Raw genomic sequence first — 17,736 nt, 5'->3', positions numbered from 1 at the left:
GATGCAGGACTCGATCCTGGGACTCCAGGATCAGACCCTGAGCTGAAGGCGGAGCTAAACCGCTGAGCCACCCGGACTGCCCCGATTTTTAACTTTTTGAGGACCCTCCATACTGTTTTTCCACAGTGGCTACACCAGTTTGCATTTCTACCAACAGTGGAAGAGGGTTCCGCTTTCTCCATATTTTTGCCAAAATATTGTTGTTTCCTCTGTTAGTAATTTCAGCCATTCAGACCTGTATGAGGTGGTATCTCATCGTGATTTTGATTTGTATTTCCCTGGTACTGAATGATGTTGAGCATTTTTTTTCATGTGGCTTTTGGTCACTTGTATGTCTTCTTTGGAGAAATGTCTGTTCATGTCTTCAGTCCATTTTTTGGCTGGATTCTTGTTTTTTGGGTGTTGAGTTCAGTAAGTCTTTTGGGTGTTGAATTCAATTAGTTCTTTAGAGATCTTGAATACTAGCCTTTTCTTGGATAAGACATTTGTGAATATCTTCTCCCATTCTGTCAGTTGCCTTTTAGTTTTGTCGACTGTTTCCTTTGTTGTGCAAAAGCTTTTTATCTTGATGAAGTCATTTTATCTTGATGAAGTCATTGATGAAGTCATTATCTTGATGAAGTCAGTAGTTCATTTTTGCTTTTGTTTCCCTTCCTTTTGCTTTTGTTTGCCTTGCTAGATGTGTTTAGCAAGAAGTTGCTGAAGCCAAGGTCAAAGACATTGCTACCTCTGTTCTTCTCCAGGATTTTTATGGATTCCTGTCTCATATGGTCTTTAAACCATTTTTGAGAGACAATCTAGATTTTAAACCAAAGACTGCAACAAAAATGAAGAAAGGCACTGTATCATAATAAAGAGTCTCTCCAACAAGAAGATCTAACAATTGTAAATATTTATGTTCCCAACTTGGGAACACCCAAATATACAAAACAATAACAGCATACAGGAATTCATTGATAATAATACAATACTAGTAGGGGACTTTAACATCACTTACATCGATGGACAGATCATCTAAGCAGAAAATCAACAAGGAAACAATGGTTTTGAATGATACACTGGGCCAGATGGACTTAGTAGATAATATTTACAACATTTCATCCTAAAGCAGCAGAATGCACATTCTTTTCAAGTATACATGGGACCATGGGACAGTCTCTAGAATAGACCACGTACTAGGTTAAAAATCAGCCCTCAACAAGTACAAAAAGATTGAGATCATACCATGCATATTCAGTGCTATGAATCTTGAAGTCAGTCGCAAGAAAAAATGTGGAAAGACCTCAAATACATGGAGGTTAAAAAACATCCTACTAACGAATGAATAGGTCAACTAGTAAATTAAAGAAGAAATTAAAAATACATGGAAAGAAATGAAAACGAAAACACGATGGTCTAAAACCTTGGGGATGGAACAGAAGCAGTCTAAGAGGAAAGTGTATAGCAACACAGGTCAACCTTAGAAGAAGAAAAATCTCAAATACACAACCTAACCTTATGCCTGAAGGAGCTAGTAAAATAATGACAAAGAGAGGCAAAAGCAGCAGAAGGAAGAAAATAATAAATATTAGAACATAAATAAATGATATAGAAACAAACAAAAAAAACAGTAAAACAGATCAATGAAATGAGGAACTGATCCTTTGAAAAAATATTTTTTTTAAAGATTTTATTTATTTATTCACGAGAGACACAGAGGGAGGCTCATTAGAGACACAGAGGGAGGCAGAGACATAGACAGAGGGAGAAGCAGGCTCGCTGTGGGGAGCTTGATGTGGGATTCGATCCCAGGAGCTTAAGATCATGACCTGAGCCAAACACAGATGCTCAACCAATGAGCCACCCAGGTGCCCCTGAAAAAATGAAATTGATGAACCCCTAGCCATATTTATCAAAAACAAAAGAAAAAGGATCCAAATAAATAAGATCATGAATGAGTAAGGAGAGATCACAATGAACACCACAGAAATACAAATAATTATAAGAGATTATGAAAAATTATATGCCAATGAACTGGGCATCCTGGAAGAAATGGATAAATTCCTAGAAATGTATAAACCACTAAAATAGAAGCAGGAAGACATAGAAAACTTGAAAAGACCTATAACCAGCAAAGAAATTGAATTAGTAATTGAAAAATCTCCTCACAAACAAAAACCCAGGGTCTGATGGCTGCCCAAAGGAATTCTACCAAACATTTAAAGAAGAGTTAATACTATTCTTCTGAAGCTATTTCAAAAAATAGAAAAGGAAGGAAAATTTCTTAACTCATTCTATGAGGCCAGCATTATCTTGATTCCAAAACCAGACAAAGACCCCCCTAAAAAAGAGAACTACAGGCCAATATCCCTGATGAATACAAATGAAAAAATTCTCAATAAGATACTAGCAAATTGAATTCAACAGTACATTAAAAGAATTGTTCACCATGGTCAAGTGGGATTTATTCCTGGGTTGCGAGGGTAGCTCAGTATTCACAAATCAGTGAATATGATATACCACATTAATAAAAGAAAGGATAAGAACCTTTACCAATAGATGTAGGAAAAGCATTTGATAAAGTACAGCATCTATTCTTTTTTTTTTTTTTTGAAAGATTTTACTTACTTGTTTGAGAGAAAGAGAGAGAGAGCACAAGCAGGGGGAGCAGCAGAGGGAGAGGGAGAAGCAGGCTCCCCACTGAGCAGGGAGCCCAATGTAGGACTCAATCCTGGGACCTGAGCTGAAGGCAGACACTTAGCCACCTGAGCCACCCAGGTGCCCTACAGCATCCGTTTTGATAAAAACCCTCAACAAAGTAGGGATAGACGAAACATACTTCAACATCCTAAAAGCCATATATAAAGGACCCACAGCTAATATCATCCTCACTGGGGAAAAACTGAGAGCTTTTCCCTTTTGGTCCAGCAACAAGACAGAGATGTCCACTTTCACCACTGTTACTTAACATAGTACTGGAATCTCTAGCCTCAACAATCAGCACAAAGAAATAAAAGGCATCCAAATCAGCAAGGAAGAAGTCAAACTTCCACTATTTGCAAATAACATCAAACTCTATTAGAAAACCCAAAAGATTCTACCAAAAAAAAATTGCTAGAACTGATACACGAATTCAGTAAAGTAGTAGGATACAAAATCAATGTACAGAAAGCCGTTGCACTTCTATATACCAATAATAAAGCAGCAGGAAGAGAAATCAGGAATCAATCCCATTCACAACTGCACCAAAACCCATAAGATACCTAGGAATAAACCTAACAAAGAGGTGAAGATCTGTGCTCAAAACTATAAAACACTTGTGAAAGAAATTGAAGAGGACACAAAGAAATAGAAAAACATCTCATGCTCATGGATTGGAAGAACAAATATTGTTAAAATGTCTATATTACCCAAACCAATCTACACATTTAATGCAATCTCTATCAAAATACCACCAGCATTTTTCGCAGAACTGGAATAAACAATCTTAAAATGTGTATGGAACCAAGAAAGACCCTGAATAGCTAAAGCACTCTTGAAAAAGAAAAGCAAAACTGGAGGCATCACAATTTCAGACTCTAAGTTATATTGCAAAGCTGTGGGAATTAAGACAGTGTGGCAGCGGCACAAAACCAGACACATAGATCAACGGAACAGAATAGAAAACCCAGAAATGGACCCACAACTATATGGTCAATTAATCTTCAACAAAGCAGGGAATAGTATCCAATGGAAAAAAAGACAGTCTCTTCAACAAAAGGTGTTGAGAAAACTGGACAGCAACATGCAGAAGAGTGAGATGGGCACTGAGGAGGGCACTTGATGGGATGAGCACTGGGTGTTATGCTATATGTTGGCAAATTGAATTCCAATAAAAAAGTAATTAAAAAAAATAAATAAATTCAAAATGGATGAAAGACCTAAATGTGAAACAGGAAACCTTCAAACTCCTAGAAGAGAACACAGGCAGCAGCCTCTTTGACATGGGCCATAGCAACTTCTTACTAGATATGTCTCCTGAGGCAAGAGAAACAAAAGCGAAATTTAACTACTAGGACTTCATCAAGATAAAAAGCTTCTGTACAGCAAAGGAAACAATCAACAAAACTACAAGGCAGCCTAAAGAATGGGAGAAGATATGAAATGGCATATCTGATAAAGGGCTAGTACCCAAAATCTGTAAAGAACTTAGTGAACTCAACATCTATCCCAAATGATCTAATTTAAAAATGGGCAGAAGACATAAACAGATATTCTTTCAAAGAAGACATCCAGATGGCCAACAGACACATGAAAAGATGCTCAACATCACTCATTATCAAGGAAATACAAATCAAAACTACAATGAGATACCACCTCACACTTGTCAGAATGGCTAAAATTAACAACACAGGAAACAACAGGTGTTGGTGAGGATGTAGAGAAAGGGGAACCCTCTTGCACTGTTAATGGGAATGCAAACTGGTGTAGCCACTCTGGAAAACAGTATGGAAGTTCCTCAAAAAGTTAAAAATAGAACTACTCTATGATCCAGTAATTGCACTACTAGGTATTTACCTAAAGAATACAAAAATACTAATTCAAAGGGATGCATGCATCCCAATGTGTAGAGCAGCATTTTCAACAGCCAAATTATGAAACAGCCCAAATGTCCATCCATTAACTGACGAATGAATAAAGACAATGTGATAAACACACACACACACACACACACACACACTCACACACACACTCACATAATGGAATATACTCAGCCATAAGAAAGTTGAAGTCTTGACGTTTGCAACAATGTGGATGGAGCTAGAGAGTACTATGCTAAGTGAAATAAGTCAGACAGAGAAAGGCAAATACCATATGATTTCACTCATGTGGATTTTAAGAAAGAACAGATGAACCTAGGTGGGAAAAAAGAGAGGCAAGCCATAACTATAGAGAACAACCTGAGAGATGCTGGAGGAGAGGGACAGAGAAATGGGTTAGATGGGTGAGTGGTACTAAAGGGGGCACTAGCTGTTGATGAGCACTGGGTATTGTATTCAAGTGATGAATCACTAAATTCTACTACTGAAACTAACATTACACTGTATGTTAACTACCTGGAATTTAAGTAAAAACTCAAAACTAGAAAAAAATAATGAATAGAATAGAATAGAATAGAATAGAATAGAATAGAATAGAATAGAATAATCCTTTCCCTTCCCTATCTTTTGGAAACAAGGAGATCTCAGATATTTAGTATGGGAATAAGAAGGAGTTCTGATGATAAATTTCATACTATTGTGGAGTTCCGCATCCCCCTTTCCCCCATGACTGGATCACCCTGGAGTTTTTAACTCTCTGAGTTGTCCACACTGAGTTTCCAGCACTTATTTAATAAGAGGTAAGGTTTTCCTACCCCGGCACTGGTTCTTGCAGCAGTTTCCACTTGTGCATCTCTGCTTTAGTAATCTATGACTCCTTGTATTCGTCTGTCTGTCTCTCCAATCTTGGCGACTGTGGTTTTCCTGTGCCTTCCCCTTCTCTTGTGGATCCAGGCAGAGCTGTTGATTTTTCAGTCTGTGGAGCCATTTACTTGTTAAGATGGAGTGGCAACTTCCAAGCTCATTACATGCAGACCCAAAAACAACCCATTTTTAAATCTTGATATTGGTGATTTGCTTTTCTCTGTCTTTTTTTTTTTTTTGTAGATCTAGCTAAGAATTGTTATTTTTGATCTTGAGAAACAGTTTTTGGCTTCATTAATTTTCTATATAGTTGTCAGATTAGTTTTCTTTATATATTCTCTTATTTCCTTTCTTTCCTTCCTAGGTATATTATTTTAATAGATTCTACTCTAGTTGTTTGTGGTCTGAAAAAACAACTCTGTTTAATTTTGATCCTCTTCAAGTTATTGAGATTCATTTTATGTCCCAGTATATGGCTTATGTTGGTGTGTCATGTGCATGGAGAAAATTGTTCTACAGTTTGGGATGTAGAGCTCCGTACCTAATAATTAAAAGAAAGTCCTTGATAGCATTGCTTAAATCTACCATGTTGTCTAATGTCTTCTACTATTAATTTCTGGAGAGGATGTTAAAATATCTCACTATGCTTGTGAAATTGTAGGTAGCTCCCTTTATTTCTCTCAATTTTTCCTCATGCATTTGAGGCCATGTGATTAGTTGCATACACAGTGATATTTGTTATCAATATCAAATTGCCTTCCTGACGAAGTTTTGTGCTTTTATCATTGTGAAAAATCTATCCTGCTGTGGCAAACACTTCATCTTTATGTCTGCTTTATCTAATATTAAAACAGCAACTTGAGATGTCTTATACTCACTCTTTACATGGTATATCTCTTTCACTCCCTTACTCCCTTTTTAGTTCTCTTACGTTAAAAAACATGTAATGGGACTTGTTCTGTATTCACTATGTCAGTCTTTGCCTTTTAACTTGATTGTTTAGATTATCAATTTTTTAAAAAAAGATTCATTTATTTATTTTAGAGAGAAGAGTAGGGCAAGTGAAGAAGGAAAGAGAGAATCTCAAGCAGACTCCCTGCTGAGTGTGGACACCTCCCCACCCTGACGTGGGGCTCCATCCTCCAACCCTGAGATCGTGACCTGACCCCAAACCAAGAGTTGTATGCTCAACCAACTAGGCTACCTAGGCACCTCTCTTGCTTTTAAAAAAATTGTTTGACTACTATAACATTAGTATTCTAATGTATCAATTGGAATTTTGGCAGTATGTCTTTGAATTACTTTTTTCATTGTTATCCCAGGAAAATTAATGTCTGTATCTGACCTTTTACAACCTACCTAGAATTAATATGTAGTATCATTTCATGTAAATTGTCAAACCTTTAATACCGTATTGGTCATTTACACCACCATCATTGTTGGAGATATTACATCTCTACACAGAAAACTCCCAATACACTGTGTTGTAATTTTAAAAAAACAGTCATGTGTATTTTAAAGAAATTTTGAGAAGGAATAAAATAAATGTTTTCTAGTTACTCATACATTTACCATTTCTGTGCCATCCTTTAGGTTCTACACATGCAAGTTTCCATCATACCTTCAATTCTGAAGTACTTTATTTAGCTTATCCTGTAGAGCAACTATGCTTGCAAATATTTCTTTTAGTTCAACTTCAATCAAAGATATTTTTGAAGGATATAGAATGGTGGGTTAGTAGGATTTAAAAAAATATAGCACTTTAAAGATACTTTGGCTGCCTTGTGATATCCATTGTTACTGATGAAAAAAACCTATGGTCATTCAAATAATTATTTTCTCATATCAATGTATCATTTGTCTCTAGCTGCTTCCAAAATATTTTATCTTTGGGTTTTAGTAGCTTTTTTTTCTTTTTGGGTTTCAGTAGTTTTATTATGATTTGTTTAAGCATAATTTCCTTTGCATTTATCCCATTTGGGGTTTGCTGAACTTCAAAATTGATAAATATGTATCTTTTGTCACATTGGGTTAGTTTTATGGCTACTAATTTTTCCAAAAATTCCCCCCCCCCCATTTTTTTCTTCTCTTATGATAATTATATGTACTTTAGACCTTCTGATATTATCTGGTAGGAACCTGAGGCTCTGTCATTTCTTTCAATCTAATTTCTGTTTCTCTATTGGCCAATCATCAAGTTTGTAGATTATTCCTCTTCTGTCATCTCCATTCACTACTGAGCCCATTGAGGAAGATTTTAATTTTCAGTTGTAAAAATTTTCAGTTCTAAATTTTCCATTTGGTTATGTTTTATAACTTCTGTTTTTCTACAGAGAAATCCTATCTTTTCATTCATTTTTAGTGCATCTTTCTTACCTTATGGGTCAGATTTATATTTTATAATGTTATAAATATAATATAGAAAAATATATTTATAACTTATAAGAGCTTCTATTTGTGTCTACAACAGTTTCAATACCATTTCTTAATCTTGGGTTTGGCTTCTATGTATTTATCTCTTAGAATTGCTTACATTTTCCCAGTTCTTTATATTTTGAGTAATTTTTTTTTTGACAGATCCTGCCGCAGGTTTATTTGTACAAATAAAATAGCACAGGAGGACACCAGGCCCATGCCGACAGAAGCCCAGGGGTCATACCAGTCCTTCCGTCCTCACACTGGCAGGCAGAAGCCTCTACACTGCGCTGCAGGAGTAGAAGCAGGAGCTGGAGCCGGGGTTGCAGCTGCAGCCTGGGCCTTGGTTTGAGCCTTGGCCTTGGCCTTTGGTCGGCAGAGCCTGAGACCTTTGGCAATGCAGGCATGAGCACGTTTCCCGAGCTTGGGGTGAGCAATGTAGGCAAGTCAATTGAGCTTGTGGCTGCCACCCTTTGGGATCTTGGGCTTAACCTCTTTGGGCTTGACAAGGGCCTTGATAGCCTCAGCACGTGCAGTCATGGCCTTGGCATTGTTGGCCTGCATCTTCTTCAGGCCCTTCTTGTTGTGCTTCTTTGCAAAGCACGTGTTCCTCAGGAACTTGGGGTCTACCCCCTTAAGAGATTTGTATCTTTGTGACCAGGGCTTCTTGATGCCATTTCTGTGCCATTTTCATGACTGGTTGTGCATGGTGTGGTTCTTGGACTTGGCCATGTCTGCACCAAAGCCCGCTGCTCTATTTTGAGTAATTTTGAATTGTATCTTGGACTTTGTGACTATTAGCCTATGCTTTTAGTCCTGTTACAATGCTCTGAAGAATGTTTGTTTTGTTTTAGAAGGCAATCTCCCCTCTTAGATGCATATTATAAGTTCTGTTTCTTCTTCTTTTTGTATTTGTTCCAACAGTTGGTTTAGGACAGTCCCATACATGTCTGGGATTAATCCTAGATTTGTGCACTACATATACAGAATTAGAGACCCTTCTGGGGTCTTGTCTCTAATTGTCTTCCCTCTGGGATTGTCTTCCCTCTGGGATTCCTTCTGACAGTCTCTGGCTTTAAAGACCCCGATCTTTTTCCCTCTGGCCAGCAGGACATGATTCCTATTACCATTGCCACATCAATTCATAAGATTGATCACGCTCTTCACCTGACTCACACATCACTGTTTAGGATAGCAGGGTGCAGAATTTTGGTCATCAGCGGCTGACCTAGGAGACCCTCCTCAAATAAGGTTCTTGGAGTGGCTGGTGTTCAGATGATACCTGGCTTGCCTAATGAATCAAGCACAAAAATCTCATTTTAAAACTGGAGAAAAATAGATACCTTCAAAGTGACTTGGAATTCTGATTATAATGACATAAATCACAGAGAAAATAACATGAAAGAAAATTCTGAAACAAGTCATACTCTAAGAGACATACCACACTGTGAAAGAGGAAAGAAAAGATAAGTAGGCAAATCAGGAAATCAAAATAAAAGAAAGAGGCAAGCAAAACAAAACATAAATGGAATAAGAAATGTCAAAGTGAAATATGAACATTCATTTGGAAAAATTACCACTCAAGGGCCATTTAGAACTAAAGCGAAGGCTGCGGTTTCCTCAGGAGAAAGTTAACACGGCTAAAATTTCCCTTAAAAACTTGATCAAGGAAGCAATCACTTTAGACGTTGTGTCATTCTGCAATTATCTGAATCATGAATAATCATATGGCACACAGTGTTTTCAAATGGACTGCGAACTAGTGAAGAATGCTAAGGTCATTGTACTCAAGCCAGTGGTCAGAGAAATGGAGAATATAATGACGGAGGAAACTCTTTGCCAGATCCCAGTGCAAATTTGGGCATTATGACCTTGTGGGTGGCACAGATTACAGGGGGAAAAAAGGAAGGATGAACACATCTGTTTTCATTGTACGATACCATCATAAAAATGCACATTTCTTAAGATGGAGATAATGTATAAATAATATGATTTATCTTTAGGATTTACAATGTGCCTTATATACACGAAAGGGCATATTTTTTAAAGATTTTATTTATTTATTCATGAGAGACACAGAGAGAGAGAGAGAAAGAGAGAGAGGTAGAGACACAGGCAGAGGGAGAAGCAGACTCCATGCAGGGAGCCCCATGTGGGACTTGATTCCGGGTCTCCAGGATCACACCCTGGGCTGAAGGCGGCGCTAAACCACTGAGCCACTCAGGCTGGAAAGGGGATATTTAGTTTGTTACTATCATAAAGGTCAATTTCACCTTCATTGTCATCATTACAATCCTCTTCTAGAAACTGAAGTATAAATGAACAGAAAGGATCTGGGAGGTGAAATTGACAATACACCACACATGTGGGTTTGGGCTGTGGATTTACTGGACAATATCCTCTGCCTTGTGGCATATGGACCAGGGAGGGAACTGTGGAGAAACAGCTGGTAGAGTCTAGGAAGGCAAAATCATCACCAACTAGATGTCAGTGTACAGAGCATGGTGAAATATGCTAACTGCAAGGGAATGAAAATGGGAAATCTGAGGAATATTTGAATACATGAGTAGCAGCAATCTCCAAAAAAAACACGGGTAAGAATTATTCATTGCTTTTGCAAATTTCAAGGACTGCAAAGTTCAGTTCAGGGTGGTCCCTTACACATGGGTACTTATAGTCTCAATATTTTTACATCTATTTTGAGAAAAATCAAGAGAAGATTAATTATTATTCCAAAGTAAAGAAACAAGAAAACCCCAGAGGTGCTTTATCACAAATATGAAACAGTCATTACTGGGAAGCCCAAACAGTCCTACTTAAGAATTGGTTTCCATAATCCACCCATTAATGACATAAAAGTAGTCTTACTTTTTTCCTCTTTAACATCATCTTCTTTGTATTTGAGTAACAAAAAAGTAGATCTGTTCCCATTTATCTGATAATAAATTCATGATAAGATATAGTTTAGAAAAAAAAAAAACCCCAAACATAGAGATCAGGGCAGATGAAAATGCTCTGTTACACATTTTCCTCTTAATGAAATGGGTTCTGGCTAATGCTCAATGAGAAGGAAGGGGTATTTTTAAAATGAATAATACATGGAGAAGAGACAAATAGACAAAACAGTCCTTTTCCCTACCAAATATTGTAAGATTATATGCTTAAGTCTTCAGCAAACAGGCAAGGGACGTTTCTATCATCATCACTGTGTTTTCTTTATTTTTTGTGTTACTGCAGCCTCATTTTCACCATCCTCTGATGTGAAGTTTCCTAGCTGCAAGAGCATATGATTCAGTACTGTCAACATTAATTTTAAATTCATGAAATTAAAACTGAGAAATGAAAGATCCTCATGAGAAAATACTGGTAAATATTTTGAAGGAGTGTGAGGTTAAACTCTCTTGATAAAATGATGTTTTAAACAAAGAACCTCACTTTCTTTTCAAGACATACATTATTTTTTAATGGCCCAAATTAGAGGGTTATTAAAGAATAGTTCTAATTGATTTATGAAGATGAGACAAGTAAAGCAGTATTTTTAATGAAAACCCAGAGCTAAAATTTATTCCTTTATGAGGAATATTAATATGAATTAGTAATATTCTGCTCTAAAATGACAAAATGTAATATCTCCTTGAGATCTGAACTAGCAAGTCAATAAAAGTAACTTTATTCAGGGTTCCTCGGCGGCGGCGGCAGCGGCGGCAATGATCTAATCATGTCAGATAAAGATGATATTGAGGGATCCCTGGGTGGCGCAGCGGTTTAGCGCTTGCCTTTGGCCCAGGGCGCGATCCTGGAGACCCGGGATCGAATCCCACGTCGGGCTCCCGGTGCATGGAGCCTGCTTCTCCCTCTGCCTGTGTCTCTGCCTCTCTCTTCTCTCTCTCTCTCTCTGTGTGTGTGTGACTATCATAAATAAATAAAAATTTAAAAAAAAAACGTAAAAAAAGAAAGATGATATTGAGACTCCACCCTTGAAGATGGGAACTGTGATCTGGCTGAGAATTCTTTGTTGACCAAAGTCCCAAGCCAGAGAATAAATCAGAGCTTGCAGCTATCACTAGGAAAAGACCAGAGTCCAAACCTTCCAGTGACCTTGAGACTTAAGAAGTTCTCCCTGTTGAGGCATCACAGGCTGTAGACAAAGCTAATTAGATACCTTCTCTGTATTCTCTCTTATTTTTTATTTTTTTCCCTTTTCTTTTGCCTTTTGTTTTTCTGCCTACTGGGAAGAACAGGAGACTGTTTCCAAAGATGTACCTCAGACTGGATGGGGATATTGGGGCAGCTGGGGCAAGTGCTTGCTCTCTTCAGCCTCAGCTACAGTAGCTACAGTAAGACAAGGTATTTCAAATGTCATTGAGAAGGCAGAGACTTCTCTTGGAATTCCTAGTCCCAGTGAAATTTCAACTGAAGTCCAGTATGCAGCAGGAGAGACAAATGCCAATGAGAATGCAAACTCCTCCTCATTGATTGAGCCATTTGGTGTATTTTCAACCATCTCTACTGCTGTTCAAACCACAGGAAAGAGCGTGATCATTGGGGGTTTGGATGCCTTAGAATTCATTGGGAAAAAGACAATGGATGTAATAGCAGAAGGGGATCCTGGATTTAAAAGAACCAAGGGTCTGATGAACTGGAATTCTACATTGTCTCAGGTTTTACGAAAGGCAAAGGAGAAAGAAGAGCTACGGACCTCCAATGAGGTTACCTTGGAAACGGACAAGAAAACTCATTATGGGCTCCTTTTTGATGAATTTCAAGGCCTTTCGCATCTGGAAGCTCTGGAGATGCTTTCACGAGAAAGTGAAATAAAGGTGAAATCTATTCTTAATTCTTTAAGTGGAGAAGAACTACAGACTCTAAAACTTGAATTGGAGCAACTCAAGGAAGCATTTTCTCTAGCAGAGTTCTGTGAGGAAGAGGAAGAATAGAAAAAAGATGACGAAGACTTTACCAAAGAAATAACAGAGCTATTTTCCCAGCTGCATGTCTCCTCCAAACCTGAGAAACTTACCAAGGCAAGGAATACTGCCTACGAATGGATCAGTACATCTCTGGCCAAGCCATCAGAAGAGAAGGAAGATGGAGAGAAACAGTTGGAAACAGAAAAAATTGAGCAAATCAGTAAAAATTCAATAGAGGATATCCATGCATTTGCAATCCGGAGCCTAGCAGAGCTGACGCTGTTTCACAAAACAGCGGCTCTGGTTCTGCATGGCCAGAAGCAGGAAGTGACAGCCATAGAAAGAAGCAGAACTTTTTCCCAGATGACAATTGTGTTGTGTAAAGAGTTGTCTTCTCTGTCTAAAGAGTTCACCACTTGCCTAACAACTGCTGGGGTCAAAGAAAAGGCAGACATCCTTAATCCCCTAGTCACTGCAGTATTTCTGGAGGCATCAAACAGTGCTTCCTATATGCAGGATGCCTTTCAGCTGCTCTTACCTGTGCTAGAGATCTCTCTCATTGAGAACAAAACTGAATTACCAGAGGCATGAGCTATATACAGGCCCAGGATCTTTGTCAGAACATTGAAGAACAGAGAGGATCCAACCCAAAACTTGTGGTGGCCAAGAAATGCCACTCTCTTTTGGGTACCCCTGCAGAAGGGAAGGAGAAAGGATTCTTTTAGTGTATAAAATTTGGGCAGGAGAGCAGGTTTAAAGGAGTTTTGTTGCCTTCATTGCTTGGGTGAAATATTCAGGTCTTCACACTGCCCTTCTAAGTTGTTAGAATTATTAAATTATTTGAGAAGAAATTTTTATGGAAAGTTCAAGAATAATAGCTCTAGATAAAGGTAAATGGGAGACTCAGGCAAAAATATTGCTCTTTATTGGACATGATGCAAAACACTAACAGTTTTGTTATGGTTCTGTATTATTTTGCAGCCCCCTGATATAATTGGTTGTGAAGCAAGAGAGAAACAATTTAGTATTTTAGAAGTCTTGTGCTTGATCTGTCGATGCCATGACCTTTCTCCTTTCTATAATAAAATTTGTGGCTTTAAGAAAACAGTATATAGAAACTGTAATGATTACCTAGATTCTTAGGACTCGGTTAGAAAGTTTCATGTGTTCCTTAATTCTCAATAGGTCTTTGGCATGGAGGAGAAACTTCTGAAATGTACTTGAAGCCACATGAATTAACTACAGCAAAGTGCCCTTTGGCTTTAAATTGTTCTTCTACCCTAAGGTGACAAGCTTCAAGTTGTAATTGAACCCCAGTCAAGGGGATTCCAGACCAATAAGTGCAACTTAAAGAAACAATTTCATGTTTGCAGGTATTCCAAGTCTCTCCAGGATGTTTTTCATGCATACCTTATATGCAGGATAAATTCTGTAATAGCCAGCTCCAAAGGAGTATTGAAGCTCTTTCAGTAATGGAGTTTTTGTTATTTAAATGCTGTTGAAGGGGACTATAGAGTCCCATAGAAATCATTTGTAACAGAATTTAACCTGTAAGATACAATGTTTTTCCTTATTTTTGTTTTTTGTTTGTTTTAATGTATTCCTTAGCATGTTTATAAATACAACTTTTATCCTTTAGATCTTAAGCCTTCTTTTGCTCTCTTCAACAATGTAAGAGGCTAATAAGATGTTATTTTCCTAAAAGTTATTTGGTATCCACTCTTTTTTTAAAAAAAATTCTCCAACTTTGTTGTTGGAGGTAACTTTTGTGAGCTCTACCACTCATCTTCTAAAACATTTAAATAAAAAGTAATAATTGTGTCACTTGAAAAAAAAAGTAACTTTTTCAAATGAAAAAGTCGAATATTTTTCTGAGTCACCAAATTAAAGTACTAAACATACTTAAAACATTTCCCCATTCCATTATAGAGAAAACAATCTTCTGAACTATGGGAGATATTTAAACCTGAGGCTACCAAAAAATCTTACCCAATGTTAAGACCCAATTTGCCTCTTTCCCCAGCCTGCCTAGTATCCTGCCCATGCAGTGATTCTAAGTCTGTGGAATAAAGAGGCACTTACCAGATGGACATGTGGGGCACATGTGAGAAGAATCTGTATAGTTGAAAGGAAAGAATATCTCATATCTCTATATGAGATAACCTCATATCTCTATATCTATATCATATATCTATATCATATCTATCTATCTATCTATCTATCTATCTATCTATCTATCTATATATATATAGATATATATGAGATAACCTATAGAGGCCCATAGTTTTAGCATCTGTATAAAGGTGACAAGATCTGGCTTGGAGGACAGAACCATGGAGTCCCCAGTAAAATGTTTACCTGTCCCTTAATTGTACTTTATTCTCTGTTGGAAAATAATTATCTGGGAAGATCTGTGCCCAAAGCTTTTCTATAAACACTCTTCCCGTATCTGTGTGGAAGGATCAGAAGATCACAATTATGGTAGAAAATACAGTTCTTTCATTTTTAATCCTAAAATCAAATTTGTATAATCCCATTTCATTCTTTGTAATGCCACCCTCTGGGATGAGAGATTCCTGGCATCTCCTATGAGTTCACAGTGGCTCTGAGTGTCTTCTTCCTACTATGTGTGATGGGCATCCTCACCCCTAGGCTAACTCTGAGATGGAGCATGTAGTTTCTGAGTATCAGTGGTCCTGTATTTTATGATTTCCAAAACTGTAGTTCCATGTTTCAAGCTGTGAGTCAGTTTTAAAAATGAATTTTAAAAAATGAAATAAAAATAGAAATATAGAGGCAGAGCTGGAGGTTTAGAATTGAGGTAATCACAGGCATATTGAACATAATTAAAGCTGAAGCATAGCCCATCTTAATTAAACTCCATTAGGAATCTGAATAGTTCAATCCTCATCCTAACTAATGGAAGTAGGAAAAGGTTTCCACTTTCTCTGAAGTAAATAAGATAAAGTTATGTCTCAGTGTCAACTGTAATTTATACACAATTATATAAAAAATTGTATAACATCTGACAAAATAGGACCCTGTGATTTATACTCAAAAATATAATCAATAGAAGCAGACTCACAGATGTTCCAGGTACTGAAATCAGGAGACAGTACTTTAAAATAACTATTATCTCCCAAACAAGTACTAACCAGGCCTGACCCTACTTAGCTTCCAAGATATCAAAGAGGAAGACAAACCATAAGAGACTCTTACCTATGGAAAACAAGCTGAGGGGGATCCCTGGGTGGCGCAGCAGTTTGGCGCCTGCCTTTGGCCCAGGGCGCAATCCTGGAGACCCGGGATCGAATCCCACATCAGGCTCCCGGTGCATGGAGCCTGCTTCTCCCTCTGCCTATGTCTCTGCCTCTCTCTCTCTCTCTGTGACTATCATAAATAAATAAAACTTAAAAAAAAAAAATTAAAAAAAAAAAAAGACATCCAAATTCATGCAGAGGGGAAAAAAAAGTTTTAAAAAATGAAACAAACATAAGTATAATAAGAAGCATTCTAAAATATGTGTAGAGCCTCAGACAGTAAAAGAGAGGATGACTACAGTTTTGTAATATAGCTTCAAGTCTGGAATTGTGATGCCTCCAGCTTTGCTTTTCTTTTTCAAGATTGCTTTAGCTACTTGGGGTCTTTTGTGGTTCCATACACATTTTAGGATTGTGTGTTCTTCTTCTGTGGAAAATGCTGGTGGTATTTTGATAGGAATTGTATTAAATGTGTAGATTGCTTTGGGTAGTATAGATATTTTAACAATATCTAAATTATGAAAAGAGCACAAATATCCATCAACTAATGAATGGACAAAGAAGATGTGGTGGGTTGCCCAGATCACTCGGTTAGTCTTCTGCCTTCAGCTCAGGTCATGATATCCTGGGGTTGGGCCCCATGTTGGGTTCTCTGCTCGGAGAGTCTGCTTCTCTCTCTCCCTCTGTGCTCTCACTCCTTCTCTCTCAGATAAGTAATTTTAAAAATATTTTAAAAAAGAAAATCTGATACACACATACATATAGAGTATATATATGCAAATATAATGGAATATTATTCAGCCATCAAAAAGAATGAAATATTGCCATTTCAATGACATGGATGGAGGTAAAGTATATCATGCTAAGCAAAATAAACCAGAGAAAGGCAAATACCATCTTATTTCACTGATCTGTGGAATTTAAGAAACAAAACAGATGAACATAGGGGAAGGAAGAAAAAAAAGAGAGGTAGACAAACCACGAGAGACTCTTAACTAGAGAACAAACTGAGGGCTGCTGGAAGGAGGTGGGTGAGGGATGGGTTAGATGGGTGATGGGTATCAAGGAAGGCTCTGTTGTGGTGAACACTGAGTGTGATATGTAAATGATGAATCATTATATTCTATTCCTGAAACCAATATTACACTACATGTTAACTACCTAGAGTTTAGATAAAAACTTGAAGCAAAAAGAAAAAGAAAGGGGAATATTAAAAGAAGATAATGGCCAAAGGTTTTCCAAACCTGATAAAATATACAGACCTAGAATCTGAACAAACTCTGAGAAAAACACAAAGAAAATGAGACCTCAGCCCATTACAGTGGAATTATTTCAAAACAAAGAGAAAATGTTAAAAGCAGTCAAAAAGGGAAGCACATTACAATACACAAAATATTATAAGAAGGAAAAACAATTTACTATCAGAAATAATGAAAACAAAGACAATAGCCAATATCTGAAAACCTAAAGAAATTTTTTTCTACAGATTTCTATATCCAGTGAAAATAATGTTTAATGATGAGAACATTAGTGATAATTTTCAGATATAGAAAAGCTGAAAGCATTAATCATCAGCAGAAACAAATAAAATATATAACATAAGATTTTTCACAATGCAGATAAAGAATAAGTGATTGAAACAGGGATCTAAAGGAAGAAATTAATAATAAAAAATGGCAGGTATGTGGAAAAGGTACCAAAAACTATGTTTTTTCTCTTTTCCTAATT

General features: G+C 37.2%; 2 pseudogenes; one reads left to right on the top strand and one right to left on the bottom strand.

Moving 5' to 3' along the window:
* Positions 1 to 8,096: 8,096 nt before the first annotated feature.
* On the bottom strand, positions 8,097 to 8,581 carry LOC144291080 (large ribosomal subunit protein eL29-like; annotated as a pseudogene).
* A 1,920-nt stretch (positions 8,582 to 10,501) lies between these two features.
* Positions 10,502 to 13,768, top strand: LOC144291078 (protein FAM114A2 pseudogene; annotated as a pseudogene).
* The last annotated feature ends 3,968 nt before the right edge of the window (positions 13,769 to 17,736 follow it).

Source organism: Canis aureus, chromosome 19 (assembly GCF_053574225.1).
Source record: "Canis aureus isolate CA01 chromosome 19, VMU_Caureus_v.1.0, whole genome shotgun sequence".
In the NCBI taxonomy this organism is placed as follows: Eukaryota; Metazoa; Chordata; class Mammalia; order Carnivora; family Canidae; genus Canis; species Canis aureus.
This window is presented reverse-complemented; position numbering and strand designations above follow the sequence as displayed.